The following is an 11485-nucleotide window of genomic DNA, read 5'->3' on the forward strand; positions in this document are numbered from 1 at the left end:
CCTGTGTACTGTTGTAGTAGTATTTTTTATTTATTGAATGTTATGTTTACAAAATAATATACTTTACTACAAATACTATTGCTTTATAATAAAAAAAAATCTATACAACATCATTTTACAAGCTGGACAGGAACATATTGCATTCATATTTTTAATTCTAATGTAAGACGATAATGCAATTTTTAAATAGTTTTACATTTTTAACAGTTTTTTTTATATTTTTAACCTTTTATCTTGTATTTTAATCTGTTATAATTCTGCACGTTTTAAATTGTTGCAACATTTTTTATGTGTGTTTTTTATTGTTGTTTTAATCTACCAAGCAAAGTGAATTTCCATTTTTATGGACAAATACAATTTCTTGAATCTTGGATCTTGACCGAATGCAGCATCATAAATATTTTTCTTGCAATATCCAATCATATTCCAATACCGAGTCTATCATTAGTTGTCTTCATGAAGTAAGAATGTGACCTCTGTTTCATCAGCTCAACGTCTTTAAATAAATTTTTTTAAACAATGATGTATAAATAAGTTTTGAGTAAAAGCGTCACAACAGGGCGCTTCGCGTAAGTCAGCGTTTACAAATGGCGGAAATGAGTACTTGTCCAGGGCCGTCGTCGTCGACACTACCTGTTAAATGACGCCCCCGGTGACCTGAAATGGTACTCTGTCGCACATAAAATTCATGATAAATGGTACCTCTAATTTGAAGAAAAAGACGCTATGATATGTAGCGTGCTACCAATAAGTAAAACGATCATACCTTTTCCTCCGGTAAACACACACGTAATTAAAGGACGATAACATGTTGTTGCCGATGATATCATTTACTCAGCATTTTGTTTTGATTGCGTTCCGTTCAAGTTCAATGCGAACGTACGCAATATTTAACATATCCTGATGATGATACATTATACTTCATAGCCACACATACTGTAGGTAACCAAGGCGTTCCATGTTTGACGTATATACACTTCTAGCGAGGCATACGTAGTAGCAGTGGCGTATCCAGGATTTTGAAGTTGGGGGGGGGGGGGGGGGCGGGAATTGCCAATTTGCCGACAAAATTGGTGTCATTATCTGTACATACACGACGTCTCTGATCAATATGTTCTAGGATTACATAGTCATATTGTCTTATATGGGATAACGATGCAAAATTAAAATCAAACCAACATTATATGTTAGTATGTTGTATTCATATTACAATAAAGAAAGAATTAGGTAAATCTGATTTGTAGTTTTCGAAATATAGGGTCTAAAACATCGCCAAAAATGATCGTTTTTAGCCACGAAAGAAGTAAAACAATTTGCGGCCTCAGTCGACAATTCTATTAACTACGCCGTTTTTGGTTAAAATAATTACATATAATTACGTTTTTTAGTAATTTATTTTATATATCACCATTGGAAATATCAATAAAACATGTTATTAAATGCTTATAAAATATATAAAGTTGTTTACTTAACGGAATTCGGACAAATTCATTGCTCTAACTTTGTGTAGTAACGATCAGAGAGATCCATGGTACACGCGCGAGAGAAAACATTCCGCTGCGGGTGATTCGCATCCACCAATCAAATCAGCTAGAATCCTAAATCATTCAACCGTGAGCAATGCCAATCGCGAGAAAGCTCAGCTTTGATTGGCTTACGATGACATCATATCACAAAATGGTGGTTTTGTAGTTGAGCCTCACGGAATATTCTGTTCCAAAAATGAAATACATGGATATTTTTTATGGTATATGACGTGCTTTTTCTTTAAAAATTTTGAATAATAAAGGCCTGATATCGAGAAAAAAACCCGGGTTTTTGGCACTTATAATAATTAATAAATATATCTTAGACAAAAAAGCACATGGCATGTGGAACTATATAATCTCTTAGCGTAGGAAGACATACAAATTCCAGGTCATGAGAGGCTCAACTGCATGCAAAAACAAGGTTTAAGGGTAAAGTCAAAGACTTTTGAGTAAACAATCTACCGCGTACGGCCGTACGTACGTGCTACACATTTTGTACGTGTTTAGTTAGATGTAATGAAAATAAAAAATAGTTGATCTGAAGGGATCAATGATGATATGATATGTAAATAAACAAACACTCAAAAGAATTATGTTTACAGTTCAATTATTGTCAGAATAAATAGTTTATTTTTTTTCCCGGCACCTTTGTTTGCCGACGGCCGCGATGATGTGTCGACGGAAACGAAATCAGGGGGGGGGGGCCCCGCCCCCCCCCCCCCCTACTGGATACGCCACTGCGTAGGAGTCTATCCTTTGTACGAATCGTTCGTGTCCAGTTCAATTCAATTCAATTCAATTAAAACTTTATTATCCCCATGGGGAAACTCTGTTGGCCTTTTCAAAAGTACAGTACATACAAATATAAAATGGATACAGTACATAAAATATAAAATACGATAAAAAAAAAGCCATACAAAATATACATATAAAATCCTAAAAAGTCGATTTAAAATACTACAAAAAATAAAACTAGCGCATAAAATACGATTATACGATTATATAATGAATGATATTATCATTCATTATATAATCGTATAGCGGCAGGGACGAATGAATTGCCATGTCTATTTGTTTTAATTTTTCTTTGAAGGAGTCTGTCACAACGTTGACTTTTGTTAAATTTATAGTGCAGAGGATGAGCGTGGTCTTTTAAAATAATTTTCAATTTTTTAATTACTAATTCCTTATATAAAACTTCAGGTTGAATTTGTTCATAGCCTACTATTCTACTGCCTTGTTTAACTATTTTATTAAGTAAAAGTCTATCTTTAAAACGTGAATTACCATAATAACATATTAGGCAAAAACTAAGTACACTGTTTAAGATAGAAGTATAAAAAAGGTGTAAAATAGTACGGTCAATCAGTTCGCTGTATGAGTACGATACACGCGTCGGTATCATGTTACATCCAGGGACCAAAATTCAATTCATTAGCAACGTATTCGGACAACTACCCCCCTGGACAATTACCACCTGGACAACTACCATCCGGACAATTGCCCCCATAGGACAACTACCCTCTAGGACAACTACCCCCTAGCACAACTACCCCCCAGGACAACTACCCTTTTAGGACAACTACCCTCCAAGGACAACTACCCTCTAGCCCAACTGCTATGCCCCTAGGACAACAACACTCTTTGAACAACCACACCTATACCATGACACCTACACCCTAGGTTATAATTACGATCTTGTAAAACTTGCTGAACTTCAAAACATAGGGAGAGAGATTGATCTTAAATGAAAGCTTTTGAATTTTCGCGCCGCGGCTCTAGCCAGCTATGTCCCAGGAGGACACATTCCTTAATAAGCTGTTTCATAGCGGTAGCTTTAGTATCTAAGGCTGACAGTTTTGTGAATTTGGAAACCCGACTATAATTTATAGGTAGCTGCTGGACCCAAAAAAACGTCTGGGAGAAGAGAGTCTATATGAAAGCCTTTGCTGATAATACAGTATTATTGAGATGTAGACGGAAATATGTAAAATCTTGTTCAATAAATAATAACTTCGTTTTTGCTGTCAACCAGGCCGGTATTATAATAAGTCACTGTCAAATAATCATTCGATAATGGTCAAAACTTTATTTTGGCTCTGTCAACATAAAGGGAGGTATTTACAATGACTTTCTTTTGACTGTCAATCTAGGCCAATGTTATAATAATATGCCGTCAGATATTAAATCATTGAAACAGTCCTACTAAATTTTTTTTTGGTTATCATATGCCGTGGTGGGGTCCAATCAATTATCGTCAGAAGGTGAACAATCAGTCTAGGTAGCAGCAGCAGATTATTAGGAACGCCTGCTCCATTAATTAATCCAGAAAAAGGTTTGTACATTATCTATTTGTTTATTAGCCTTCTCATAACACAATTATATTTTCTTTAAAAAAAAGGTTTTATAAGTGGTTTCAACATTTATGATAGTAATGTCACAGTTCTGTGTCTGGACGCAAGTTCATAGACCTACTAGTTATATTATTCATATTAACTGATACTTACTCTTCATTTACCGTAAAGTTCAGTTTTAATGAAATATATAATATAAATTGGCTTCGTAACAACTAATTAGTGTTGAAAAGGTTAGTTTTTTGGTGATAGGTGAAAATGACATGTAACTTCGTAATCAATTTATTTTTTTTTGTATAAAGGCCCAATTACACTATGACGATAACGACGGACGATAAATATATAGCATGCATTTTTGTTACATAAACCAAAAGAAATTAGAAAGGTTTTCGTTCTAGACCTATAGGATAATCATTTATGCTGTCTTTGATAAAAATAATGTTTTTCAAATTCCAATCAAATGACGTCATGATAAATAAAAACAATAACATCGCTGTATTGTCACGATATTATTGGTCTTACTAATCATGACGTCATTTGATTGGACGTGTGAAAATATAATTTTCATCAAAGTAATTGTTTATATTTCTTTTGGTTTATGTATTAAAAATGCACATTTGTCTATTTATCGTCGATCGTTATCGTCCTGGGCCTTATGCTGTAAATGTTCAATTAATTGATCATTCCGATTTTATTAGTTGGACGCTTGCACAGTTGCTATCTAATCGTTGTTGTGTAATATCATTTCGAACCATATTAAAATCATAAAGAGATTCATATTCCTTAACATGTGGCTGTGCATGGAAGTCCGGTCTACAAAAACTCGGGCCCGGGATCATTGTTATTGGGCCTGAAAGTGTTGGGGAATTCATAATTATACTTAATATTATATTTATATATATATATATATATAATTATATTATTATACAATTGAAAGCAAAACCCGTTGAATCTCAAATCATTAGGACTAGAAATTTGGCTTATCAATCAAATAAATACTTTCGTTCAAAATGAAACTCCACCCTAAATAATCAAAAGATTGAACTCGAAAACGGACCGTTTTTTTTTTTATTGGGTATGTTGAAACATTTCAATATTAATTATGGTATTGATCAGTGGCTATAGAGGCGTAAAAACCCTTGGTCAATATCATGTAAAATGCACTGTCATTATTAAGACTGCAAAATTGGGCTTATCAACAAATAAATACTTTCGTTCAAAATGTAAAATCAAGGCTGAAAAATTGGGCTTATCAACAACAAAATATTTTATTATTAGATGCGATAACATCAAGGATAATCAGTATAATTATTAATAATAGCCACTGTTACTAGTGTTATTCTACATGCTAAAGTAAATAAAAATCCACTAGAAAACAAACAAGTCTGAATGTTATGCTTATTAGCCATGTTATGTTTGTTACTGTAGGCCTATGATTGTTTGCAATGTCCACATATTATTTCCGTGGGCATATCCATAGTGTATCACTCACAAAAAAGACGTGTGAGGTTCTTTCTTTAGATTTTGAAGAATGATTTGTGTTACAGGTTGACACATGAGTCAAATGCTCAAGATATCGGCTAACGCCATGGGACCCTTGGCTTATCAATGAATAATAAATACAGTACTACTTTCGTTCAAATGAAATCGGAATCTGACCGTTTCATTAAATTGGGTGTGATTAGGCCTAAACATATAATAATTTATTAAAAAGGTACAATAAAAACAAATGCATCAGAGGCGTAAAGAACCCACGGTCAATATCATGTAAAATGTATATGGTATAAGCACTTAGGAAGGGGTCATTATTATTAAACTGGAAAATTCGGCTTATCAACAAATAAATACTTTCGTTTAAAATGCAAAATAAGACTGCAAAATAGGGCTTATCAACAAATAAATACTTTCGTTCAAAATGTAAAATAAGACTGCACAATTGGGCTTATCAACAAATAAAATACCTTTTTTTCAAAATGTAAAATTAAGACTGGAAAATTGGGCTTATAAACAAATAAATACTTTTTTTCAAAATGTAAGAAAACATTTTTTAAATATAATCCTTAAGCTCTGTCTATACTATCAAACTAAATATGATGTGACCATATTATATAGACATGACGATGTCATATCACTACGATATTCGGGCATATCACTACCATATTTGGGCACATCACACTTTTTTTGTTAAACTAGTTGGGACAGTGTAGACACAGAACTATGTGTTCGAAACATAAGTCGGAATTGGACTGACGCGATTGATTTAATTGGGTATTTTTATTAATGTAATGATTCATTAAAAACCGATACGCGTTTTGTATTGATCAATGGTGCAAAAAAAACCTGAGAAATAATGTTATAACGCGATTTGGTGATTGCTTAGCAATAATACAACCCATACTATTATTATAAATACCTATTACAAATCCATTCATATAACTTTTCATCGCAAACCGAAAATGTATAAATGTTATTCTACAGACAGTAATTATATATTCAAAAGCCATATTATTATTATTATTATCAATACCTAAATGCGATAGTAATAACCACATAAACATACATTAATTCCCAATACAAGTGTGTGCGTTTAAATCTAGAAAGAAACGACTGTGCTGACAGGCCAATGACATAAATCACAAGTAAAGTCCCAATTGTTCACTTGCGTTTTGATTGGCCGACCTATTATATTAGATTAATGAAGACTGTTCTTACAACTGTCCAGTCAAAAAGTTACGCGGCGTTTTTTGTAAGAAATATTTCTTGTTTAATACTAGATGGTACGCTCGCTTCGCTTGCGTACCATCTAGGTCGTGTCCACAGATGATTCTCGAATACACAGTAATTTCAGTGTAAAAAATGTACGTACCGCAGGGCTATAGTACATTTTCGTTTACAGAAACGAATAAATAGATACGATGATTTATATTTAAAATTAGCACCCTAGTCCAATTTTTGTATTTGAACTCATTTAAACAAACCCAATTTGTGTTTTGTATATAATATAACATTAGAGTTGAGGGATGGGGAAGAGGATGGAAGAACAATTTTTAAATATATTCTCTTTCCACTCAGTAACGAAATATTGTTTTAAATGTTTTATAGGCCTATCAATAATATACCACTAAACACAGTAAAACATTTACGATTTATAATATACACCACTACGACGTTTATATTTTTTTTACAATTATTAATTAATACAACCGCTGAGAAGCAACTGTCAGTAATCTACCCACAGTCACAGTAATAAATGTTCTTTTAAGACAATTTCGATTCAAATGGCGACCAAAAATGGTTAATACGTACAGTATTTACAATATTGTCAAAGTATTGCAATACTATAAGTTTGATTCTCCAAGGGCCTATAAATTTCCCTACTTGTGTTAAACCAAGGGCTCATAAATTAATAAACGTATATTAAATCTATCAAAATAGTATTTTTAAAGAAAATCGGCCCGTCTTCAACATTATGATACTGTACTCGAGCTGTTCAACCGGTTTTCAGCTATTAAAAACAATTATCGTAGGAGGAGATAGGAAAATGCAAAATATCCTCGTATTATTGTATGCAGGAATCCATTAGACAGTGTATACCACAATCGGAAAACGCCCCTATTTGGGGAAAATCGTTGAACCTAAATTTGTTTTAATTGACTTTAATTTAATAACTAATTATCAAACTAAATTTAATTAGTAATGAATTTTGCCGTTACGTAAATTTATATATAGATGCGTATCGTCAGCAGTTATTATACATTAAACGAGAATCAATCAAATTATTAAAACGTATTCCAATCTTGAAAAATAAAGGGGTGGGTTTATTTTATTCTTGTGTGACATGAAGATGCCGTATATAAATCTAGTAACATACAGTTTACCTAGCTGCACCAGTCAATCAAAGAGTCTTTCATTTAAGATCAATCTCTCTCCCTATGTTTTGAAGTTCAGTAAGTTTTACAAGATCGTAATTATAACCTAAGGTGTAAGTGTGGTTGTTCAGAGAGTGTTGTTGTTCTAGAGGGGTAGTTGTCCTAGGGGCATAGCAGTTGGACTAGAAGGTAGTTGTAAGATAGTGGGACTGGAGCAGCCCCTTAATATCGATAAAATTGGCCCGATTTTGTTCTCTCTTTTCTTTTTCAAAACAAATGTTTTACCGTAAGAGCTTATGTTATATGATGGAATATTGGTTTGGCTGTTACTACTTCATAGAAGAACTTTAATTGATTTGTTTTTGACAGTTTATCCCCACTCCTGAGAAAATAGCATTTTTAGAACCTAAAGAATAATTATCCATGATGTGTATATGACTTAAACATTTCTAATTATTTAATTTAATTCCAATTCGTATTCTAGCAAAGAACCTCCTAATGTTACTTTACATTAAAAAAACCTACACTATTAATCAATTGATTACATTACACGATTTGAAAATCAATCTCTCCCCCACCCCACACCTCGTTTGACAGGTTCATACATTTCTTAGTCTTCCTATAATGAAAACATTAGCTAACTGCGCCAATTGAGGAAATCGTTGTTCATATTTTGTCCTAGAAGTTTTAAACAAAATAGATATCGCTACACTTATTACAAAATAGACTAAAAATCTTAGGTACATACGTCGATATTTTAATAATTTCACGTCAAATATTGTTAAATGTTAAATGTATGGTGTGGTACAACGCCCTCGTAGTCCCCTCTTCCCACACAATTTGATTTTACAATACAATTGGCAACAAAAGAAGCAGCTTGTTAATGTGTTTACCAATTGTAGTTGTCCAAAGCTGTAGTTGTCCTATGGGTCAATTATAATTTTCCTAGTGGGTAGCTAGAGGGTAGTTTTCCTAGGGGGTAATTGTCGTAGGGGGTAGTTGTCCTAGGGGGTAGTTGTCCTAGGGGGTAAGAGGGTAGTTGTCCGGGGGGTAGTTGTTCTAGGAGGGTGATTGTCCGGGTGGTAGTTGTCCAAAGGGGTAATTGTCCTAGACCCCATTAGCAACTCTGCACGCACAGATTTTTAAGTTCGCCAACTTGGTAATAATATAGACAATACTCACACAGATAATACAACTGAATAACCGATACTTGAGGTATAACAATAATGTAACTAACTATGTAACAAAGCAAACAGTAACATTCGTAAAGGGAACAACAACGAGAGGTCTCGTATGGAGCGCCGGAACGCCGTACGTGATATAAATAAAGCTTTCTGTTTTTCGTTTTCTTTTTTACAAATATCAATCAATAATTATATTTTAATACTTTCATATTCTTATTTTTTTTCAGAACTATCCCTATCATCAATCTGTTGTTTGCTACGAACCACCTGTTAAATGAAGACATCAAGACTGGTAATTGAGGTTAACATGCTAGGGGCCCCAAATTAAGCTCTTGTTCTGAATCAAAGAGGCACAAAGGTAATGTTAATGCGAGTTTGGCATAGAGAACTTAACAGTGTGGTGTGTTGACTACGAAAGACTGAAAGCAATTCAGATTAATATGAAAGGATGTGGCTAAAAATGAATATTAATAACAAACCTTTTTGTATTGCTGTTTTATATTTCTCGTCGAGGGAGTTAACCAAGAGTTGACTGCAAAATTATATAATCAATTCTTATTAGAAATCTTAAAGATAGAAAATATTAACGAAGAGGATGACCCCTCTATCCTCATAATAGGCGATCTTAATGGTCGGATAGGCAATGCAATTGTAAATGGTGATAGAACTTTGAATGGAACAAATCTACTATTATCTACTATTATAGTATTGCTGCCTGCAGATTTGCAGAAGGGAAAAACACCTATATGGCCTTCCTGGACTTTGACAGTGTATGGCGAGAAGGGCTACTAAAAGCTATATGGAACTGTGGTATACCAATATCTAGGAGTGCTAATATCAAGAAATTTATGTGAACATCCGCATATTGACAATGTTGTTAAAAAGGGTAATAGATTAGTTTCATATGTTAAATCTATAATTCTGTTTGGACCGGAGGGTCCAATTCAGATATTGAGAGACTGGAACGGCTTCAAATGCAGAGGGCACTATATATTTTAAAAGCACCAGTGTATACACCCAAAGTGGCCTTATATGGAGATTTAGGATGGATACCCTTAACCGTATCTTATAACATATTACAACTAAAATTCTTTGAACGTTTAGTCGGGTTAAATGAGAAACGATGGCCCAACCTATTGTACAAGACTATGCTTAATTACAACACAGAAGAATTACGGTTTAAATTCCTTAGTTGTGTACGAACCACTTTCTGTAGATTTGAATGCATGCATATTTTTAACAATGTTATTAAAAATCACACTACGGAAAATTGGTTTAATTTACTGAAACAAAATATTTTAGATAATCAATGGTCAGAGGACCTCGAATCTAAATCGTCGCTATCTTCTTATGCAATGTTAAAATCAAAGCCGAATCTTACTTGATAAAACAAATTTTAAATGTGTCCGTGTCAAATGATGGTCTCTGTTCAATATGTAACTCTGGAAATATAGAGGACATATCTCACTTTTTATTTAGTTGTGATGCATTACAATGTGTAAAAGAAGAACAGCTAAATATACTTAAACGAGACTTAATTTATCATAGTTAGTTATATATCGAGTTAGATGTTTGGGAAACGTTCTGCACCAGTAACAATGACAAAAAAATGTTATATGTTCTGGAGAAGGATACACTTCCCCTCAGTAATAATGTTCTATTGTGTCTTGACAAATTTTGTATAGTATATCGAACAAGATCATGGAAAATACGAAACAATCTTATACAACTCGCAGATAGCATGTGATGTTTTTGTTTTGTTGCGGTATAGACATCTTTTTATTTTGAGTTTTTAATATTACTATTTTTAAAATTTGGTACAATATTTTTCAGATATTACTGTACTACTTGAAAATTGTTTGTATTTCTTTCCTTTTCAACTCATTGTATATTGTATAAGTGACGTACGACTACGATAGCGATCGAGTCGCCGGTTGACTAGTTTTATTTTGTATCTGTTGAATGTCTATCTGTATATGGAACGCACCGTGTATGAACGGGTGTCACCGTTGTAAAGGTGTAGTTTCAATAAATTATGACATCGGACGTGTGCTGGACACTCCCATTTTATTACATTTCAACTTTATATATTTTTACATTTCGAACAACGTTGAGTTCGAGAACCTATTTGAAAGTACTGAAAGTTATATATATATATATATATATATATATATATTGTGATATTTACACGTTGTACAATTTGTACACTTTAAGTTTTGAAGTTATTGTTTTTAAAACTCAATGAGGATATTTGCTCTCTATTTTAGGTGAGTGATATGCATACTTTTATCATTATTTTGGGCAGACTTGATGCCTGATCTAATACCTTTAAATTAAGTTTTGTATTGCATTGTTTTAGTTGTTTTAGTATTTAGACTGTACTGTGTGATTTAGTTGATCTTTTAATTTTCCATTGTGCTATCACAATGGTAGTATTGTTGCTTTCCATACCGTAGTGTTTTATTTGAAAAGTTACGATTATTTTATTTGTTTTGGCCTTCACGATCGATCGAAAGTTGGTGAATCAAAGATGAAAAATGAAAATATCA

Source organism: Antedon mediterranea, chromosome 2, assembly GCF_964355755.1.
Source record: "Antedon mediterranea chromosome 2, ecAntMedi1.1, whole genome shotgun sequence".
NCBI classification, from domain to species: Eukaryota; Metazoa; Echinodermata; class Crinoidea; order Comatulida; family Antedonidae; genus Antedon; species Antedon mediterranea.